General features: G+C 41.7%; 4 non-coding genes across 4 annotated transcripts; 1 reads left to right on the top strand and 3 right to left on the bottom strand.

The window, feature by feature from the left end:
- The first annotated feature begins 3,816 nt into the window (after positions 1-3,816).
- Positions 3,817-3,890, top strand: TRNAN-GUU (transfer RNA asparagine (anticodon GUU)). Its single transcript has one exon. It is a non-coding gene; the product is annotated as a tRNA-Asn (tRNA).
- Positions 3,891-10,965: 7,075 nt separating this feature from the next.
- On the bottom strand, positions 10,966-11,038 carry TRNAK-CUU (transfer RNA lysine (anticodon CUU)). Its single transcript has one exon. It is a non-coding gene; the product is annotated as a tRNA-Lys (tRNA).
- A 1,991-nt stretch (positions 11,039-13,029) lies between these two features.
- Positions 13,030-13,101, bottom strand: TRNAG-UCC (transfer RNA glycine (anticodon UCC)). The gene has a single exon. It is a non-coding gene; the product is annotated as a tRNA-Gly (tRNA).
- Positions 13,102-15,367: 2,266 nt separating this feature from the next.
- On the bottom strand, positions 15,368-15,439 carry TRNAE-CUC (transfer RNA glutamic acid (anticodon CUC)). The gene has a single exon. It is a non-coding gene; the product is annotated as a tRNA-Glu (tRNA).
- Positions 15,440-23,519: the final 8,080 nt, after the last annotated feature.

Raw genomic sequence — 23,519 nt, 5'->3', positions numbered from 1 at the left:
TGTCCATTTTTATGGTTGTTTACAGCAAGAAGACTAAACTGGTGGCATTACTATACTATAGCTGTAGGTGGAAGTCCTGGATTCTTTTCAGTGCCTTAAAATTAAGTTTTAATCTCACGCATTACTGATGTCTAAATAATTTGAACACTGTTTTCCACATTTAAAATGACCTGGTCCAAGGGTTTTGTTTTTACTTTATTAACAAGTACAACCATACCAATCTAGGCTTGCTGGATTCACTTTCAGCATGGTGACCCCCCAGCACCACAAGGACATCTGCGCTGAGGATCCTGTTCTTTGGCTATATTCCAATGCTTTGACTATATGCCACGCCAAAGTATGCCAATTTGGCATAAGAATTATTTTGAGCTAAAGGCATTTGGAAAACAGCAAGTACAATCATTCTTGTCACCAGAGACAGGAAGTCAAGGCCGAGAGAAATCCACACAAACAGACTTTGTTTAAATAACTTGTATCTTCCTTTAGTCTTCCAATGTGTTTTACTTTTCCATAATCACTTCTCTTTGTTCAACCTAGTATATAAATACTTAGGCCTAGCCACTTCTTTGGGTTTTCATTTTCCTATTGGAGCTCCCATGTACATGTGAAAATCTGGATGCTTTCCTCCTCTTAATCTGTCTTATGTCAATCTAATTCTCAGGCCTAGCTGGAGACCCTAAGAGGGTTGAGGTGAAGTTTGCCTCCCCTACAGGCTGTCCTAGGACCACAAAAGAAAGGATTAGTAAAAGACTATCTGTAAGGGGCCAGAACTGGTCCTGGTAGAGGGGACTTGATGTAGGCTTGGTAGACCTCATAGGAAATGCTAGAATTCCCAGAATCATATGGGTGGAAGGGTGAGAGGCTACCTTAAAAGACAATGGTTGCCTGGGGAAGCCCAGAGAGACCAGCTGTCATATAACTGGGGACCAGTGAATACATTTCTCCTTTGAATCCATCTCTTTCCTCCCCTTTCCTCTTCCTCCTCCCAGTTCTGCCGTTCTTCCCTCTGAGTCTTCCTTCCCATTTCTACCCTGCCTGTGTTTAGGCTGCACCCGGGGCCTGGGTCTTCGTTCCACCAATGTCTCTCTCCATGTGTTTGGGTTTTTAATCTTTCTTCTACCAAGAACTCCTCTGGTGATCTGCTGAAACCTGCACACCCTTCTCAGAATAATGAATTTTTTAATTAAAAAAGATATTTATCGAACATCTCCTATTTATATCCACTATTCTAGGTCCTGGGGTGAGAATAATGAATTTTAATATGTTGAATCAAATACAGTTTTCTTTGTGAGGCTTCCCCAGTCTGATAGAATGAGCAGGAAGGCTGAGCTTACACAATCAACCTCCCATGCCTCGACCCAAGATGACCCTAGAGTTGAGGTGGTGAAAAATAAGAGATCTTGGGTTCCGCCGGTCTCAGAGGAATTAAAACTACTGGACATCACTATTCTACACTAACCAAACTGAGACAAAGTAGTGGTTCCTGGGACGGAGTTCCAAGGAGAAGGACCACGCGCCCTCTCGTGGCCACTGCGGGGAGCAGTACAGCCCTGCAACTGCGGATACTAATCCAAAGAAAACCAAATAAAACGCACTGGAAGCTGGGCTATGCTCAGGCCTTTGAAATTAGAAGTCGTGCACGCTACAAACTGAGCTAGCAGGAAGACGAAAAGCTGTGAGCTTCTCTTCTCCCTACCAGCTTGGTATCAGTTGCCCAAATGGAAAATGTCTGCGCCAAGACTGAAGGCAACCACGGCGAGTTGCTGATGAGGAAATAGGTTTGTAGAGAGTTTAATGGATTTCCTCCGGCCCAGGGCTCATCGGCAGTAAGTCACGGACCAGGCCTACGATCGTCCTACTTCCGACTTCAAGGAGGAACCGGGGTAGTGGGTAGAAACTGCTGCGCAGAGGTGGAGTCGGGTTGAGGGAGCGACTCCGCCCTCCTCTGGGACTTTTACAACGGCCTCTCCCTGTGCTCATTTCCGCTCAGATGGAACCCCAGACTTCAATGGAAAGGACGTCCAGGATAAAAGGGTCTTTTCCAATTCATCCCAAGAGGTCCCACCGAGGTTTACCGGATCCACCTCCTTAGTCCTGTTACTGGAATTTTCTAACTTTCCACAACAATCGTGAATGCTTTTCTCCAAGGTCTTCAGTCACAAGGGAGAATTCAGGCAGCGCCAAGTGCACTTTCGGTGCTTCAGCCCTGCTCATCCTCCACCTCTTCTGTGGGGCTGTTGGGGAAATAAGAAATCGAGACTCAAAGGAGCACGCATGTTGACCAACTGAGTATTAGCTAAGTTTATTATTGAGAAAAAAAAACCTCAGAGTGCATGCTTGCAGGTAGCCCGCACATGACTACAAAGCTATTGTGGACTTCCAGCTCTATTTATGTGGGATTAAAGCTACAGTTGTCATCATCCTACCTTTAGTAAACAGTCAGCATTACTCAGTCTGCTCCAGGAATGAGATTATGCTTAGTCAGACGTTCTGTTCTTCAGAATTTTTATCAGTATCTCTCTACGGTTGCTTCTGACAGTGCATCTACCCGACAGTACAAGTGGTTGGATAACATTCTTCAGCATTCCTCCGCAAGGCACAGGGCGCAGGGGAAGGGGGAGAGGAGGCGCGCAGCCGACTCCCGGCCTCGGAGGGCTGGGGCGGAGTCGGAGTCCTGTCTCACCCTCCAGCGGTGAGCAGGGGATTGTGCGCCCCCTACGGCGCGGGGCCGGGGGCGCCTCGCCACCTGCTCCGAGGTCTGGACTCCGGTGACATCTCACGGCGTTGCGGTCTTTAACCAAGCATTTCAAAGAGGAACCTCAGTCATTCGGATTCGAGAGCATCCAACAGTACACAATCATGGTCAGCGCGGTGGCCGACAAAGAGGAGGCAGGGGGAGAGTAATCAAAGTTATTTAACGAAAATAGGCATTTTCCGTTTTCTTTTCGCCTTTTCCTTCAGTGGCCAGAGCACTAGCTCGCTCTCTCCCCGTCCGTCACTGGGTTGCCTCCACTCCCACTCGCTTTCTTCTCCTCTTCTTCAGCTTTCCCTATTCAACCCCTCAGGACGGATGACCCCAGACCGAGGCTGAGTCGCAGTCCAGGGTGGGGAACTCAGCTCGGTTCCGGGGCGCACGTGTCCAAAGTCAAGACTTTTGCCTTGTTCTCAGTCAGCTGCGGGAATAAAAGCGCCTCCGGCTTTGAGAAACCTTTCCAGCCTTCCGTTTCCGGAGTTACTCGTAGGCCTAAAAGCTTACAGCACACACTGGAATTCTTGGTTGCCTAGGACCCTGCGGCAGAATGCATCCTTCACCGGGCATTTATTGAGTGCCTACTAGGTGCGAGGCCCTGCCCTGGAGGGCGGGCTGCATCGCGAGCAGTTCTGAGGTCTTGCCGGTCGGAGTCCACTTCTAGAGAGAGGCGCAGAACGTGGGCAGCGCAGTGGGGGCACAGCTGGTTCGTGTCCTTCGCACGCGCGCCCACAGAGTCAACTGGGGACTCACGGCGAGCGAAGCTAAGAAGGGTAACATGGACTTCAGCCCGGGAGGCTGCGGTCGTCACCTGGAGCCGGGCGGCTGTTGAGGCGGGGAGCAGGTGGGAAGGCCATCGATCTGGCGTTCGGCAGCCAGAGTCCCCTAGCTGACTCCCAAACGTTCTATCGATGTCCAAACGTGCCCGATGACACCAACTCTTGGCTTCAATGTCTCCCGCGCGCACCCTCGGCTTCCAGAATATGAGAATCTAAGGATGTCCCCAGCCAGAGGTTGAAAAGCAATTTCTTGAATCAGGAAACGAGTTATGGGGAATGCGCTCTCATGTCTCTGTAGCGCAATCGGTTAGCGCGTTCGGCTGTTAACCGAAAGGTTGGTGGTTCAAGCCCACCCAGGGACGTCACCTTTTGCTTCATCGAAGTCCTTGCTAGCTACTTGCAACTTTAGGTTATCTATTCGCCACCTCTCACAGTTCTGGAGGCTGTAAAGTCCAAGATCAAGGTGCTGACAGAATTCAGTTCTTGTTGAGGGCCTCCTCCCCAGCTTGCAGAAGACCTTGTCACAGCATCCTCACATGGCAGAGAAAGGAAACTCTGGTGTCTCTTCTATTTTTATAAGTACTAATCCCAGCATGGGGGCTTCATCTTCATGAACTCATTTAAACCTAATTACCTCCCAAAGGCTCCACCTCCTAATACCATTACATTGGGGAGTTAGGGCTTCAACATAGGAATTTGGGACGGACAACAACATTCAGTGCAGAATAGGTGGTAACACAGAGAGACATTCCTCAAGTGTCTAAAATGCCTTTATGGTGACCGGATTGCACAGACTTAACAGTCACATGAAGGTGGGAGAGAACTTGTCCAGCAGTTCTTTTCTTTCTTCCTGGAGGCACTGTGTGTGTGTGTGTGTGTGTGTGTGTGTGTGAATAGAAAAATCAAGGGATTATAGAAAGGTACATACATTGAGAAAATTCTCACCTCCACTACTCAAGCTCCCAGTTCCCAAAGGCCAAATAATACCAACCTGGTGGTTTTTAATAAACAATTTTATTTTTAATAAAATAAAACAATTTTATTTTCAATAAAGTCAACCGGCATGACTTTATTATTTTTATAACAAAGTAGTCACCTACTTTATAAGTATATATTAAAAACCTCAGACAAACCCAGCTGTAACTCAGACTTGACTATAGGAGGCTGAAGCCACAAGGCAGGCCATTAACCACACTCACAGCCTTTCCTCTGGGAGCTTGGGCAAGTAACAACCTCTGTGAACTTAAAGCATCATGATCCAGAGGTTCCGAAGGATTTTCTTTTGCTTCTTTCTTCCATTGTCTGCTTGTCTGATCTGAGCTAGAAATTCACAGATATTAATCCAACAAACAAAAACGAAAAGAAAGAAACTAAAACCCCTGCATTTTGAAATTCCATTCACATTACCAGCATTTTTGTGGAAAAGAGACTCTAGCTATGGTATGAAAAACATATACCAGTTATAGAACTTTGCTTTAATGAAGTTGGAAAGCTCTGACAAGAAAATAAGGTTCTGACAAACAATGATTGGAAGAAAATTTAACCTAGGGTTTATAATGATCAGAGGGAAAAAAGATGGAATCAAATACATACATACATATCTCCAGTCCAGATACCATACAGGTCTAAAGACAACAAACAGATGTCAAATAAATGAAAGAATTCAGGAAATACAAAACCTTTTTTGAAAAACCTATTTGACACTAAAACTCACCTCATAATGAGATGCTTTCACAATTAAAATCTCAGGAATAGAACTATGCAACACAAAGCATGAACCCTAATGGAAACTATGCACTTTAGTTAATAATAATGAATCAATATTGGTTCATCAATTGTAACAAATGTACCACACCAATGCAAGATGTTAATAACAGGGGAAGCAGTGTGGGTGGAGGAGAGGGAGTATATGGGATTTTTTTTTTTTAATCACAAGAATGAAAATTGCTGAGTATTTTGCGTTTGTCCCTCCAGATACATTCTCAACATTTTCCACCCTATTATATGCACCAGAAAGTTAATCTTTTTGAACTGTGCAAAAGGGCTCCTCTACCCACCGACTTCTTGCTGGTTACAGCCAATGGGATTCACTGACTGGGAATGGGAGTGTAGGAGGAATATGAGGTCAGGGTAATTATTTCCTGCAGGTTGGCAGTAGTTGTGTTCTCCGCCACCCCCCAAGACCACAGTTATTGTTTAGTGGCACTCTACTACAGTTACAGCCTTACCTACAACTATCACTTTCCCAGGTTCCAGGAACAGCTCTCTCCCCTTGCCCAATCAGGTCTAGTAATTGCTCTCCACTGTTGCTAGGCCTGGGATGTCGCACCATCTGTTTAGTGGCTACATCCCCCTCTTAGAGCCCAGGGTTCCTGAGTTGGGAGGTCCCAGGAAACCCTCTCAATCCTCAGCAGGTCTGGGTTTCAGAGAGCCTCGGGGAATGTGCCACAAAGTTATCTGGGAGCTCATTGCATCTCTGTTCAGCTCATAAGCAGAATAATTACACCTTTCTTCCTTCAAAAAATACCCCAAAAAATTTTCAAAAAATTTTTAGTCTTGTAGGGAAAATGCTTTCTAAGCATGACAAAACTCAAAATCCCTAAGGAAAAAGTTTAATACATTTAGCTACATAAAACGTTTAAGAATTTGTTTAGCAAAAAATCAATCAGGCAAGCACTCAACATCTGGCAAAGCCAAGGCCTGAGTGATTCAGCTTGTAAAGCTATAACAAGTCACTTTTAGATTCAGAAAGTTTATTACTTACATAGACAGCAAAAGGAAGAGTAGTTGAAGGTATAGACTTCCTGGGCCTTCAACCCACACATCCAAAGGGATGACACTGAAACAAAAGAGGTCAGTGACTACAATGCAAGTTGTGGGATACCTGTTATTGAGAAGCCAATTCTAGACTGCAGCTAAGTAGTTTTGCAGTCTGCAGCTGTCCCCAAGGAAGGGATAAGGAGGTGAGCAGAATGCCTCATATGTGATTAGAACCTGAAGGGCAATGAGAAACTGTCCCAGGGTAGACAGGGAGGGGAATGGAAGCTGTCTCCTGGCACTCTTCACAACCCTCCCATCCTCTCTTGCTTTGGGGCAATCACAAGGTGCTCTGCCTTGTGGTAAGATTCAGAATAGTTTTAGTTCAAGCCTTGGCTGGTGTGGCCTGTGCAAATACATACAAGGTCACCTGGGTGCCACAGCTGAGCCATTCCCCTACAAAATTCAAAAGACAACAGTTTGGTAAAATACCTGAAAAACTACAACATAGAAAAAGCCTTTTTTATTTAGTATTTATTTTTACCAAGCTTATATATGCACATAGTTTAGAGAGTCAAACTCATAAACTCGGTAATGAAAACCAACAGGCCCCTGAAACTCTCTCCCATTTCCTACTCCCTAGAAGTAACTTCTTTAAATTCTTTTAATCAGTGATTTGTTATTCACCTCTGTCTCTGTAGACAAATATTGTTAATTCTTGGGCTTCCCTGGTGGCGCAGTGGTTGAGAGTCCGCCTGCCGATGCAGGGGACACGGGTTCGTGCCCCAGTCCGGGAAGATCCCACATGCCGCCGAGCGGCTGGGCCCGTGAGCCATGGCCCCTGAACCTGCACGTCCAGAGCCTGTGGTCCACAATGGGAGAGGCCACAACAGTGAGAGGCCCACATACCGGAAAAAATATATATATTGTTAAATCTTGATTTTCTAGTTTTAGGCACTTTATCTCTCTTTTCCGTACTCCCCCTACACTTACCACTTCACACACACACACACACACACTTTTCCCACTCCTCCATCTTCCCAATTGTGATGGCTAATTTTATGTGTCAACCTGGCTAGGCCATGGTACCCAGATATTTGGTCAAACATCAGTCTAGATGTTTCTGGGAAGGTATTTTTTAGATGAGATTAGCATTTAAATCAGTGGACTCCGAGTAAAGCAGATTACCCTCCATAATGTGAGTAGGCCTCATCCAATCCATTGAAGGCCTTAAGAGAAAAAGACTGAGGTCCCCAGAGGAAGGGAGAGTTCTGCCTCCAGACTCTGCTTTCAGATTAGAGTTACAATATCTGTTCTTCCCTGGCTATCCAGCCTCTTGGCCTACCCTGAAGATTTTAGATTTACCAACCTCCACAACAACATGAGTCCATTCCTTAAACTAAATCTCTATATACATACATGTGTATCTTCTATTGGTTCTGTTTTTCTGGGGAACCCTAATACATCAATATACTTATATCTTAATTTTGATGAGATCAATGCTTATTATTTTTAATATATAAACTATTAACAGAGAAGCCACATAATTTAACATGATCACTTTTTTAATATAATCTTCCCTTGGCAGTAACAATTATGTTACTTTTCCATTTGCTTAGTTTTCCATGTATTTATTACTGAATTATAAGCAATTTCTGTAAATCTCCCCTCAAGAGCTTTCTTATTCTTTTTTACAGCTAGCTGAACTATATTTCATTGTATGGTTGTACTGTCATTTATTTAGTCACCCCCAAAACTGATGGACATTTAGAGAGTTTACAATCTTTTGCGTAATAAAAAGTGCTCCGTGAATAACTTTGTATACACTTAATTTCACATAAGTATAGGAATATTGTAGGATAAACTTCTAAATGTGGATTACTGAAGTTAAAAAAAAGTTTAAATTTTTGATAGGTATTGTTCAAAACACCCTGTAGAACTTAAACCAATTTACCCTCTCTTTAACAATATTTATTAACTCTCCAACATATTAAACTTTAAAAAATTTACCATATTATAGTTGAAAATATTATCTCAACTTAGTTTTAAATTGCACTACTTTCATTAATAGTAATGTTGAATGTTAAGTATCTTTTCATATGAGCAATAGCCTTTTATATTTTCTATTCTTTATATGTTTGCTACTTTTTATTGGGTTATTGGTTTACTTCTTATTGGCTTATAGTTCTGTAAATATTAGGGAAATTAGCCTTTTGTACATGATGTATGTTCTAAGAATGTAGATGTCTAGCATGGTATGGTAAATTTGGTGCCTCCACAGGAAGGGAAGAGAACCAGAAGAGAAGTTTATTATACTCACAGGTCCCAGAGGGGGTCACCGCGGGCGTGCGCAGGGCCACACAGGAGTCCAACTGGCAGTGTGTTCAAGTGAACAGCTGGGGAGCAGTGAGAGCCAGGACCTGTGGGCCAAAGCCTTCACTGGGGTCCTGAGTGGGGTCTAAGGAAAGCAAACCGAGTTGGGGAAAGAGAGGAAGGAAAGAGGAGGAGGAAGGGGGGCGGGGCCGGGAGAAGAGGATGGAGGAGGGGAAAGTTAGAGTCCAGGGGTTGGGTTGCTTATCAGGGTGTTTCAGCTGTTTTTGAGTGTGCATTCACAATTAGGGCTGTGAGAAGGATGTTGATATGCCAAAGCATTAACTCAAAATGGAGGATTTTTAACACAATGTGAGTTGCAAATACTTCCCCAAATTGTCATTTGTCTTTGGACTTTGCTTATGCAGATTCCATTTGGTTTATATAGTCAAACTCATCAATATTTTCTCTCAGGACTTCTGAGTTTGTGTCATAGTTAGAACAGGCTTTTCCACACACACACACACACACACACACACACACCCCAAGATAATAAAATAATTGTTTCATGCTTCTACAAGAACTTTTATGTTCCTTTTCATTATTATTTAAATCTTTGATCAATTTGGAATTTACCCTTATGTAAAGGGTATGATATTCATTGACCATTATTTTTTCCCATTATTTTGTCACAGCCCTTCTGTTGACAGCTACCTAGTTATTAAAAAATTGGTCATTAGAATTATTGATTTGAGTCCCTCTTTCTAATGTATTACATTTCTTCATGTATTTTGGTCCATTTCTGGACTCTGTGCTGTCCCATTAATTGTTGTTTACCCATACACGATATTTTACTGCTTTAACCATTATAATTTATGGCATTTTAATATTTCATAGGGTTAATCCTTCCTTATTGTTCTTTTAAAAAAAGAATTTCCTGAGTATTACTGCTTATTTTTCCATTTAAACTTTAGAATTATAGTGTCCAGTTTGAATAAAAAAGAAAAATATTTTTGATATTTTAATGAAAACTATGTTAAATTCAGACACCAAGTTAAAGAGAGGTGTTATCTTTATGACGTTGAGTCTCCTACCCAAGAACATGGTACATCTTGGTTGATAGGAAAGGAAGTTGCCCTAATGCAGTGGTTCCTGAACTCGAGCATTTATCCGAATCACCTGGAGAGCTTAAGTCTCAGATTGTTGGGCCCACCTCCAGAGTTTCTGAATCTGTAGGTCTGAGGTAGGGCTCGAGAATTTGCGTTTCTCAAAAGTTTCCAGATGATGCTGGTGATGTTTGTCCCGGCACAACACCTTGAGAATAATCGGCTAGTGTTTTGATGATTTTGGAGATGGTTGGCGGGATATATAAAGGAGATTAAAGCACATTTACAAACTTAAACAAAAAAAAGTATGACTGGTAAATGATCCTTAGGGAGATGTGGGAAAGACCTGTATGAGGAGTTAAAAGCGAGTGTCCGCGTTGTGGTGGAGAAGCCTGATGACTGGGGACAAACTCTGCTTCCACTCACTTTGAAAACCCACTTTACTCACACCACTCATCCCAACACTGAATGAGAGATTTAGCAGGAACAAATATCAGACAAACAACTTCAGGCCTTCGGGGTAGAACAGAGTTCTCCGGTCGATCGATAGCTAACTCGAAACGCTTGGGCGCAGCGCTCCAGAGAGTCCGCTTACATCCATCTGACGAGACCGCTGCAATCTCTCCACTTGCCAGCTCCGGGCCGTCGTCCTTGCTCCTCCCTCCCCTTCCTATCGTACTTCCCCCTTTCTTTGCTCTTCCGCGTCCCTCCTCCTCAGCTCCATTTCCAGCGGCCTCTCCTCTTTTTCGTTTCGAGATCTTCCTAAACTAGTTGTATTTTACAGCCCTTTGAGGCTGATGAACGTTTCAAAACCTAAAAAGCAAAGGCACGCTCCTTAGCACCTAATGGAGAACATTTTAACTACTTAAGAAGGCCCTTCAACACTTCATCCAAAATTTCCCGCAGACAAGAAGAGAACGAAAGTGTTTCCTTTTGGTCATGTCCTAAGATGTCTTCTCAGTGGAGCAGAGTCGAGGCAGGACGAAGGGAGAGCCCCGCGGGGAGGAGGAAGAGCCTCCTCGGAGGAGCCTGGGTTCGGGCGGCTGTAGATCTGTGACCCCTGATCTCAACCTGAGATGCTGGAATCGGTAGCTCGGATTCCTCTTCTTTGCTAGATTTGGGGCGAGTAGAGGCGGTTTCTGGAACAATCTACCGAAGTTTAAAACAACAGTGACCACAATGGTTATTTAGAAGCTGCTGGTTCAGTTGATAGCTAACAAGAGAAGATTCAATAAAACAGAGGTAGGCGGGGAAAAACAAGTACCGCCCAACGTGGGGCTCGAACCCACGACCCTGAGATTAAGAGTCTCATGCTCTACCGACTGAGCTAGCCGGGCGCTGCTTTGCGAGCCTTCTTACAGAAATATAATTTCTTTTGAGGGGCAGCTTGCACGGTCAAAGATACACACAGCTTAGTTTGAAAGAGTTCTCTGGCTCCAGGATTTTAAACGCAGCACTAGCTTTTGTCACCGAGAAACTCCAGGCTTCTAGAGTGATGGGACTGCACGGGGCTAGAAGAGCTTGCAGAGGGCGCGGGAATCAGTAGTCCTGAAACCTCGACATTTCTTCAAATTCCTTTTAGACAGGTCTTGAGACCTTTTGGACAGCAAATTCTTTTGGAGAACCCGGTTTCTAGGACCCGGAATCCAGAAGAGGAGGCGAAAAAGCGCGAGGGAATGGGGATGAGAGGCGCAAACTGCCGCGAGAAGTAGGGGGGGGCGCGGGGACTTGTGCCCCCGGGACCTTGGTGCTGCAGCCTCGTTCTTCCTTCTTCTCAGTCCGAAACCGTTTCCCCCCCCTAAACCGTGACCACCAGGGGATGGGGTGGGGGTGAGGCTGAAGGACGCGTCAGTCGGAAGTTAGGTCCAATTGACTATTCATTTGGGGGCACGATTTTGTTTTTAAATACTAAAATTTTGTAGAAGGAAGGACGAGGCTGCAGCACCAAGGTCCCGGGAGCACAAGTCCCCGCGCCCCCCCTACTTCTCGCGGCAGTTTGCGCCTCTCATCCCCATTCCCTCGCGCTTTTTCGCCTCCTCTTCTGGATTGAGATTTAAAGTCGGATGGGATTTAGAGTCTCAGGCGTGGGCGCTTGCGGGAGATTTCACTGCACTCTCCAAAACGTTCATTTCTCCAACCTCTGGAAGAGGCGCTGAGTTCCGGAGTCACCAGCGAAGGGCTCTATCCTCTGCTCAGGTGAAGGTAGGCCTTGCTTGCTGCTCCGAGGCGCTCCACACCGCCCTGAAGCAGCTTTGCCAGGGCTGGTTAGATTCGCTTAGGTGGGAGAGCCGCAAATGGAGCTGAGTGGAGACAGTTATTTATCTAATTCGTAGACTGCACTTCTGCGATGCAGCCTTGAGCAAAGACGGATTACAAGCTTTTTTTAACCTTTAAAGGGTTCCAAAAAGGGAGGCCACCAAGGTGAACTACAATCCTTTGCCGTGGCTCGGATTCGAACCGAGGTTGCTGCGGCCACAACGCAGAGTACTAACCACTATACGATCACGGCGCGCCACCTCCAAGGCGGCGCACTGCGGTTGGATTTAATGTCTTTACAAACAGGATTGTCTAAGTGGTGCTGCAGCTTTCTTTGCTTAGTTCGCGTGATTCGCCTAGGTTAAAATCCCAAACGTTTCCACCCATAACTTCGAAGCCCTGACACCCGAATCTGGGTCTCAGAATCCCGCCGTGCCCGCGCCATCATCACCGCCTCCGCTGGACGGCGGCGCACCCAGTCCCGACGAGGTCTGAGAGCGCCGCCTGCAGCTCGGGGACCGCGTCCCCAGTCGCCCTCCTCAAGCCACTTCTCTCTTTCCCCTCCAAATAATCAAGCCGCCCCCACTAGGCAATCCGAGGATTTTCCTATTTACATCTCCACCTTGTACCCTGCGAATGTTGGAACCGGCAGAGAAGCGAAGCTGGTGAGATGCTAAACGGCGTGAGGTCCCCCTTTATTATTTTTCTTGCTTCCCTCACTGCTCCTTGGCGCGCTCTCTCAGTAACTTCGGAGTCTTGGGCTGACTTCCTTATTCTGACTCTTTAGTAAATCTAAGTCGCCTCCGAGTATTCAGAAAAACATATCCGATCACCCTCCATTTCTGACATTCCCTAAAGACCCCCAAAAGGAGAATTATCGTGAACTGGTGCGAAGCAAGAGGCCAAACACAGCAAATGGGCTTGCCTTGGTAGCTGCATGAAGTCTGGAGGTTCGCTCACGGTAGAGTCTCCCAGAAGGTTCAGAGTTTGAGGACGGATGGGTGGTCAAAGGTTTTTCTTTATCCCCCTATTTGCTCTACTCGAGCTTCCGGAGAAAAGAAGATGTCAGTAGTGCGTTGGCCGGGAATCGAACCCGGGTCAACTGCTTGGAAGGCAGCTATGCTCACCACTATACCACCAACGCACACGAGAGATCTTTTTGTTTGTATCCTTATTACTAGTTCGTCATGGTTTGCTCCAACCAAAGTCTTTCATATTTAGGGATTCGTGCTAAGAGAACTATTCAACACAAAGCCAAAGGACGAAGAGGAAAAAAAGACCTCTAGGATTTTACCTATGATTATATTGATAATGTTGTGGTAGTTTTTCTAGTCGTTTCAGAGGTTTAGGGAAGGAAAATCATCAATTCTAGTTTATTGTCTTTTGAAGGGAGCCTCTGAAATCAAGTGGACGAGTTAAGGCCTTAATGCGAGTGTTATCTCTGTACACATATCGTTACGCATTTGAGAGTACTTCCTCAGCACGAATGCATAAAGGTAAAGTTGCCATTGAAAAGATAACCCACATTTTAAAGCTTTGAATACATATTGCCAAATTGCTGTGTGGAGCGATATCACCAACTTTCACTTTTCAATGAGTATTACCAAATTACCTCAGGTAACTGGATACCATTCTTTTTATCTTTATGAAAGTGCAACATAAAAATTTGGAGTCTCATTTTAACTTTCATTTATTGTATTACTATTGAGGTTGATCATTTTTCATAAACTTACTAATTATTTGTATTAGTTTGGGACTTACTAAATCATACGCTTTGTCGATTTTTGCTATTGGGTAATTTATGTTATATGTATATTACTTACATATTAGTTTGGCATTTGTCTTATATTATTATTTATAGGATTTTCAGATGGGCAGTTTTCTGTTTTTATGTAGTCTAACCTATCAGTTTTATCCTTTATGATTTCTGTGTTTGCTTTTACCTTGAAAAAGTCTTCTCCAGCTCAATAAGATAATTATCCACCGATTTTTTTTATTGTTTCAATTCTTACATTTAATTATTTAACCCATCTAATATATGATATGAAGTGGTAATTCCACTTCTATGAATTTATCCTAAAGCAATCCCTAAGGATATACAAAGATGTATTCACACAGATGTTCATCAAAGTGTTATTTGTAAAACCAAAATTTTAGGGGGGAAAAACCTAAAAGTCCAGAAATACGATTGATGAAATCCATTTTGATGAAAACCCACATTTTTTTTTTTATATTGTACATTGCTGGTGGGAGTATAAATTGGCAGGACCTCTAAGGAGGGCATATTGGCACTACCCATCCACAAATGCACATGTCTTTTGAACCAACATTTTAATTCTTGGACATTTATTCTACACACGTACAAAATAACATATGTAGAAGATTATTTTTATGGCCGCAAAGGATTAGAATAACCGAAGTGTCATCAATAGGAAGCTGGTTTGATTAATTATGGAATATCAATATAATGGAATACTATGTGCCATAGAAAAGAAAGAGGAAGCTCTTCATGTGTAATCTGCAACTATTTCTAAAATTAAGTGAAAAAGGCAAAGTTCAGAAAAGTGTGTATAGATTGCTATCATTTGTGCGAGGGAGGGGAACGTACTGAAATATATACGTATGTATGCTTGTATTTACAATCTATTTATATTTTATATTTACAACATACTTATATTACAATATAGTTATGAAACTTACTACTGGCTGCCTTATTAGAAGAAAACTAGATGGCCGAGGTGAAAAGTAGGTTTATCAGTTATGCCTTTTTGGATATTTGAATCCTAAACCATGTAAATATATTACCTTTACAAAAATTAAATAATTAAATTGAAAGAAAATATCATGTTGCTGAAGTGTATTTATTTCTACTGGAAAGTGTTAGAAATATATTAACTTTAAAAATAGCTGGTAAAAACGTAAAATAGGTAGCTAGTGGGAAGCAGCCGCATAGCACAAGGAGATCAGCTCGGTGCTTTGTGACCACCTAGAGGGGTGGGATAGGGAGGGTGGGAGGGAGGGAGACGCAAGAGGGAAGAGATATGGGGACATATGTATATGTATAACTGATTCACTTTGTTATAAAGCAGAAACTAACACACCATTGTAAGGCAATTATACTCTAATAAAGATGTTTAAAAAAAAGCTGATAATTAAATAGTATGTACAGCATTATTCCATTTTCTGTTTCAAAAACTGGATAATAGCTACCGGTGGTTGGTAGAATGGTAAACGATTTTTTCTTTATGTTTTCCTGCATTTCCTGTATTTCAGCTAAGGTCACCCATGTGGCAACTGTGTAGAAGAAACAAAATTAATCATTAAAAGTGTTCTATAGGAACTGTCATTAAAAGTATTTTGTAGGAAGAAAAACGAACACAAAGTATTGTGTAGGTAGAAAAGAACACTCTTTCCCTGACCGGGAATCGAACCCGGGCCGCGGCGGTGAGAGCGCCGAATCCTAACCACTAGACCACCAGGGAATGTGGAAAAGTTTTGCGACAGAGAATGTATGAGGCTAATTCAACGTGTGTCTCCACCCTTTTTGTGACACATATTGTTTCAACCACCTAGATTTTGAGATTCTTGACTACTGGGCCTTCCCCACGTCAAAGCTACCTTTTCCTCGTATTTCTTTTTTGGAGTAGAAAACCCTTGAGAGAACTCCTCTGCATGGCTCCCAGAGCTGAGGGAGGATCGTGTACACACGATCGCAGTTCCCAAGACCAGAGACAAATGTCTGGAGAAAAGATAGAAGGACAAATAGGAAACTCTCAGCTTCCTGTAGTTGCAGTGATTTCCTGAATTGGGATCAGCAGAAAAGTAGAGGTCTCCAACTGGGCTTTGCCAAATTGACTAGGAACTTTTCCTTAAGGAATATAAAGGTTGTCGTGTAAGCAACTCTAGGAGATCCTGGTCCTATAGCAGCTTTTTTTTTTTTTTTTTTTTTTTTTTTTTTCCATCTCGTGTGAATTTAAGCCAAACTCTGTTGGCCAAAACGAATATTACAGACAAGTGAAAGTGACTCAGCCTACGGGTGCTTGGTGGTCAGCAGGATCTGAGCACAACTCGCTGGTGGGAAACTAAGAGAAAGAGTTTTGGAGCTTCAAAATTTTCAAATATGAAGAAGGAAGAGAGGGAGTGAGGAGAAAGAAAAGAAAACTGGGGTGCATACCTAGACTAAAGGAACCTTGAAAGCCATACCCATCAATGTCTGCAAATTAGCTTTATATGAGACAGAAAAGAAAGCAAATATGGCAAAATGTTAACAATGAATCTAGGTGAAGGGTAATTGAATGTTCAATATTTTATTCTTTTAACTTCTCTGTAGGTTTGAAATTTTTCAAAATAAAAATTTGAGAAAACCAAAAATGAAACAAACAATCAAAAGCCTCCCCTCAGACCTTTTTTGGTCAGATGACTGCAGTGTGATTAATTCTTTGCACATGAGTTCAAATATAAATTTTAAAAAGCCACCCCCATGCACTAACATCAGAAAACACCTTTGACAATAAGTGAAAACGAGAATTAAAAAATTGAATCATATATGTGTACATATCAGCAGGGCCTGATAGAAAAAATGAGTGATAGGATATGGGGTGTTTCTGGGGGTTTTGTTGCGCTTTCAAAGTATCAATGTTGTTTAAAGAAAGTATTAATTCTCCAGTCATCCAATCTCCACCTTCCTAGGGAGAAGAGTAACTAAATGCTAGACATTTATTTTCACAAAACCCAAGTAATCCTGGTGTCATATGTCACCAAGGAGCCTAACAAAGCCCATTCCTTTTACTCCAGCTCTATTCCCACTGGGCAGCTACCTGTACTCAAAGGCTGATAAAGAGTATCTAACCCTCAGAACAAAATCTTGGGATTGTATCCAGGGTGGGTGCAAGGTCATAGATTTTATTTCCCTATGTCACAAAGGAAATCAGCCTTCTTATGTTTTGGTGAACAGTCCATTTTCATCAGCTATTCTGCCACCTGCCGGTAATTTTTGGTATCATGAGAAACTAGGAAGTATCAATAGTATTAACAACAACAAAACCTGCTCTCTCTAGCCAAAGGACCAGGGAAGAGGTAGCCTAGCAAAATAGAAAACTTTTAGATAATAACTGCTCTACTTCCAGCCAAATGCCACAGAAAGAATTGTGGCTCACCTCTACCCATACCTAGTAAAGTCTAGGTATATGGGGTACCTAGACTTCCTCTCAGCAGGCCAGTAAAGAAGTGGTCCTCCTCTTCACTGCTGGATTGGTATCAGAGGAAACATGGTAGAGAATCGTACTTTCACCAACACCTGGTGATAGCAAGGTTACTCCTATTTCCCAGTATCAGTGGAGGCCATATGGGGAGGTGGAACTCCTACCCCTGCCCATCAGTAATGAGGAGCCCCTCTTCTCAGGTGTTAATGGAGACTAAGTGGGGAACCTAGATTCCTACACCTACCTGGCTGTAACAAGGTACCTTACCCCCACTTCCTCTACTTGATTAGTATCAGAAGAAGCCAACTGAAACAGAAGGTTTAAATATGATCCAGAGTCCCAAATGTCCAGGCTTTAATAAAAAAGCACTCATCATATCAAGAATGAGAAAGATCTTGAACTGAATGAAAACAGACAATACCTAGATGATCAACGCGGTAGAATTATCTGACAAAGATTTTAAAACAGTCATCATAAAAATGTTTCAACAAGCAACTATGAAGATACTTGAAACAAACAAAAAAATAGAAAGTCCCAGCAAAGAAAAGTTTCAGCAAAGAAATAGAAGAACTGAATGGAAATTTTATAACTAAAAAATACAATAACAACAAAACCCCTCAATGGATGGGCTCAACAGCAGAGTGGAGGGGACAGAGGAAAGAATCAGTGACTTGAAAGATAAAACAATGGAAATTACTCAATCTGAACGACAGAGAAAATAGAATGAAAAAAAAAAGAACAGAGTCACACGGACTTGTGGGATTATAAAAAAAGATCTAACATTTGTGTCATCAGATTCCCAGAAGGAGAAGAGAAAAAGAACAGGACTGAAAAACATACTAAAAGAAATAATGAGTAAAACTCCCCAAATTTAGCAGATGATAAACCTACAGATTCAAGAAGCTGAGCAAACCCCAAAGAAGATAAACCCAAAAAAATTCATGCCAAGACACATCATAGTCAAATTGCAGAAAACTAAAAACAAAGAAAAAAATCTTGAAATCCGTGAAAAATGACACCTTACATACCATGGATAAACAATTTGAATGACAGCACATTTCTCAACAGAGACCATGGAGGCCAGAGAAGTGGCACAAATTTTTCAAGGACTGAAAGAAGACTGTCAACCCAGATTCCTATATCCAGCAAAAATATTCTTTAAGAATGAAGGGGCTACCACTCAACAACAAAAAAGACAAACAACTCAATTAAAAAGTGAGCAAGAGATTTGAATAGAATTTCTCCAAAGAAGATATCTAAATGGTCAGCAAGCACATGGAAAGATGCTCAATGCCATTAGTCATTAGGGAAATGCAAATCAATACCACAGTAAGATACCACTTCACACTTTCCAGAATGGCTGTAATTTTTAAAAATGGAAAATAACAAGTGTGGTGAGGATGAGGTGAAATTGAAACCCTAATACACGGGTGGCAGGAATGCAAAACGTTGCAGCTGCTGTGGAACACAGTTTGGAGACTCCTCAATATGTTAAACATAGAATACAGTCCAGTAATTTCACTCTAGGTAGACCCCAAAGAACTAAAAGCAGGTACTCATACAAATACTTGTACGTGCATACACATAGCAGCATGATATTCATAATAGCCCAAAGTTATAAACAACCCAAATGTCCATGGATGAATGAATGGATAAACAAACTGTGGTATATACATACAATGGCATATTATTTGGACATAACAAAGAAGTACTGACGTGCTACAAGTTGGATGAACCTCGAAAACATTATGCTAAATGAAATAAGCCAGACACAAAAGGTAACATATCGTATGACTCTGTTTATATGAAATGTACAGAATGGCCAAGCCATAGAGACAGAAAGCAGATCAGTCATTGCCAGAGGTTGGGGACTGACTTCACAGTGGGAACAGGGCTTCCTTTTGGGGTGATGAAAACATTCCGGAACTAGATAGTGGGATGGTTGCACAACGTTTCAAAGGTGCTAAATGCCACTGAATTGTACACTGTAAAATGGTTAAAATTGTGAACTTTATGTTTTATGTATTTTACCACAATTTAAAACTTAGTAAAGGGGAAATCCTAGCAAGATTTTTTTGTAGATATAGACAAAATTATTCTAAAACTTGTATGGAAAGGCAAAGCAACTAGAATAGCTAAAACACGTTTTGAAAAAGAATTAAGTGGGAGGAATCAGCTTATCCATTTTCAAGATTTATTAAAAGACTACAGTAGTAAAGATGGTATGGTACTGGCAGAAAAATAAATATACAGATCAATGAAACAGAATAGAGAGCCCAGCAGTTGACCCATACAAGTATGCCAACTCGTTGTTTTTTACAAAGGTGAAAAAGCAATTCCGTGGAGGAAAAAATCGCTTTTTCAATATATATTGCTGAAGAAATTGGACATCCATAAGCTAACAAAAAGCAAACAAATAAACAAAACCCTCAACCTAAGTCTCATACCTTATACAAAAACTAACTCCAAAGTGGATCAAGAGCTTAAATGTGAAGTATAAAACATTTAGAAAAAACATAGGAGAAACTCTTCATGGTCTAAGGCTAGACAAAGTTTTGACACCAAAAGCAATCCGTAAAAGGAAAAATCAATAAAGTAGACTTCATCAAAATTAAATGTTTGCTCTGCCAAAGACCCTATTATGAGAATGAAAAACAAGATGCTAGCTGGGAGAAAATATGTGTAAACCACATACCCAACAAAGGACTATTGTCTAGAATATATAAGAACTCTCTAACTCAACAGTATAAAAAACAGTCCAGTGAGGAAACGGTCAAAAGTCAAGAAGGAACATTTCCCCAAGAGGATATACAGACAGCAATAAGCACATGAAAAGATGTTCAGCATCATTAGCCACTGGAGAAATACAAATTAAAACCACAATTAGATATCATACATACCTATCAGAATGGCTAAAATTAGAAATAATGATAACCTCAAATGCTGGTGAGAATAATGCAGGGAAACGATCACTCATACATTGCTTGTGGGAATGTAGAATGGTACAAGCACTCTGGAAAACAGTTTATTTTTTAAAAAAACAGTTTATTAAAAAAAACCCTAAATATGCAATTTTCACAGGAACCAGAATTTGTACTCCTGGGCATTTATCCCAGAGAAATAAAAACTAATGTTCACATAAAAACCCATGCACAAACCAGTGTAAAGCAATTATACTCCAATAAAGATGTTACCAAAAAAACCTATGCACAAATGTTTATAGCAAATTTATTAATGAAAGCCCAAAACTGGAAACAAGGCAGATGTCCTTCAGCAGGTGAATGGTTAAAGAAACTGTGGTACATCTATAGCATGGAATACTACTCAACAATAAAAAGGAACAAACTACTGATATACACACAACTTGGATGAATCCGCAGAGAATTATGCTGAGTAAAAAAAGCTAATCCCCAAACGTTACATACTGTAACCTGTTTATATAACATTCTTAAAATAACAAAATTTTAGAAATGGAGAATGGATTAGTTGTTGCTAGATGTTAATGTGGAGATGGAGATTGGAGGGAAGTGAGTGTGGCTACATGGGGGATCCTTGTGATGGAAATGTCCTGTATCTTGCTAAAGCAAGGATAGTCCATACAGTGAAAAGACTTCTGCTAAGCCAGTTTAGGTCATGGTAGTGTGAGACCACCTAGGATTAAGAATATCTAGTAGTATTCCTCAACCAGAGTGGTACCACCTCCTGGGAGGCCTTTGGAAATATGTAGGGGCATTAAAAATTTACATTGACTGGGGATGCAGATGGCATTTGACAGGGGACGGGAGACAAGAATGCTAAATATACTGCACTGGGCAGGACAGCTCCACACACACACAAAATTGTCCCTCCCATAATGTCAATAAGGCCCCACTGAGAAACACTGAAGGCAGCTTTACACTCAAGGTCCCTAAGACACACCTCAATATGTTTTGAACCCTAATCTCTCTTTTTTCATTACTTTCACTGCCTACTCTACCTTTTCTCAGTTACTCACATTCACCTTCACATTTAAAAGGATAATCCTTTTTTCACATGTTAGAAGATCTGCGGCTTCCATAGAGTCCAGGAGCCTCTGGTGGTTGGCTCCATAAAAAATAAATAATGTCTTTTTAATAGTGTGCTAGTGGTCAGGACTTTGCACACACCACAAAAGAAACATGAAACATAAAAACATTTTATGGCAACATGACAGAATTTTCTACCCAAATAGTTAATAGAGAGTTCCCCCTCTATAAGACCTCAAGATAGAAATTAATATAAACCCAAATAAACAAAACAACATCTATGAGGGCATATACTGTAGGGGATATTCTTCAGCAACTTGGGTATTTTTTAGAACTACTTGATGACCATAATAGAATTGCTTCAAAGAGAATGCAAAATACTCTTGGAGCAGGAAGAGCAGAATCTGTTTGCCTATGATTCTATTATTGCTTTGAGCTATGTGTTGACTGACTTACTCAAGTTTGATTTAGCAAGTGTCTACCTTGCTCTTACTGCTATCCACAATAAAGGCTCCCTGCCTAGGTGGTGACTAGGAATCTGTGCTATCACAGTAAAGAGGAGTCATGTCTTATCTATTCTAGCCTTCTAGTAAGAGGCATATATATCCCCAAGAAATTGTGGCTGCAATGTCAAGTGCTCGTACTTGAGCATTCTTCTGAGGACAGGGCCCATATCTCTCATTAGGTTTTCAAAAGGAGTTTGTAACCCAAAAAGTTCAGAACCATTAATTTATAAACTCTCAGTCCCAAGTAATCTCACACGGCCAACCTCCTAATCAGTTCAACAAGAGGAAACTTATCTTTTACTGTGTTGGCAGTCTTAGATTTTAGAAACAATTTATTTTTGGAACTCTCACCTTCATACAGGGAAATGTAAGCACCGCTTTCTTCACCTTTGCAGGAATTGATAAAAACATCAAATGTGTGGGTAAAGGTGGCACAAAGAATACGTCTTTATATAACAGCTCCAAATGAGTAAAATGGCAAAATTCCAAGCTATGAAAAAATGAATGCTTTTTTATTTAATTTAAATTTAAACTCACACTTCCAAAAATATTTGATTTACTTTTACGTTTTGGGAACATTTTTCCCAAAAGAGATTTGAAGTGAGGTGTTTAAAGTAAACACCTCATTTGTAACCAAATACAGCAAACAGCTAACATAAAAATAGAAGATTCAAAAGCTTTAGAAAAGACAAACTATAGAGCAAAAACCTGAGCTAATATAAATACTATAATTGAGCATTATATTTACCTCTGGATTTATGAACAGTAAAAAAGAAAAAGAAAATGAGTTATATAATTCCCATCACTTCTTAAAAGGAAACACATCAAGCTGCCAAAAGAGGCAAACTTTTGTTTTGTTTTGTTTTGGCTGCGTTGGGTCTTCGTTGCTGCAGGCGGGCTTTCTCTAGTTGCTGCGAGTGGGGGCTACTCTTCGTTGCGCTGTGTGGGCTTCTCATTGCGGTGGCTTCTTTTGTTGTGGAGCATCGGATCTAGGGCCGCGGGCTTCAGTTGTTGCAGCACGCGGGCTCAGTAGTTGTGGCACACCGGCCCAGCTGCTCCGTGGCACGTGGGACCCTCTCGCACCAGGGATCAAACTCATGTCCTCTCGCACTGACAGGCAGATTCTCAACCACCGCGCCTCCAGGGAAGGCCCGCAAACTTTTACTACAAGGTGAATTTATCAAGTAGGCCCTTATACCCATAACAACTGAACACCATAACCATCACTGGCTTTATCTGAAATGAATTTGAAAAAGTATCTTGTGGGCTTCACTGGTGGCACAGTGGTTGGGAGTCTGCCTGCCGATACGGGGGGCGCGGGTTCGTGCCCCGGTCCAGGAGAATCCCGCATCCGGCATGTGGTGGGGCGGCTGGGCCTGCGTGTCCGGAGCCTGTGCAGCGGGAGAGACCGCAGCAGTGAGAGGCCCATATACCACAAAAAAAAAAAAAAAACACACAAAAAAAGTATCTTGTTTCCTTGTTTGTTTTTTTGTTTTGTTTTTTCATTTGACACAAAATAAAGAGGCTATCAAATGATTATCTTCTTTTTTTTTTTTAGCATACTGCTATAAGTTAAGGGTTGTAACATAGTTTAAATGAGTCAAAACACAAATTTTGTTGAACTCCTTAGGTATATAAAAGCTGGATGCCAGCCTGTCTCTATCCTTATTATTTACTAATGATAGGCCCATTCTCCGAGCCAGCATTCTAATTTGAAGATCTAGGGATTGTTCTTTCTGTTCTGCCAATACTGTCTCTCACATCCCTGTCTAAATCTGTATCTTTTCTGTTTTCCTTTTCATCCTTTAAACTCAGCCACCTTTGAACCTATAAAAGACATTATAATGCAAA

The sequence above is a fragment of the Delphinus delphis genome, chromosome 1, assembly GCF_949987515.2.
Source record: "Delphinus delphis chromosome 1, mDelDel1.2, whole genome shotgun sequence".
Classification (NCBI taxonomy): Eukaryota; Metazoa; Chordata; class Mammalia; order Artiodactyla; family Delphinidae; genus Delphinus; species Delphinus delphis.
The sequence above is the reverse complement of the archived record's forward strand: the minus strand, read 5'-3'. Positions and strand labels throughout refer to the sequence as shown.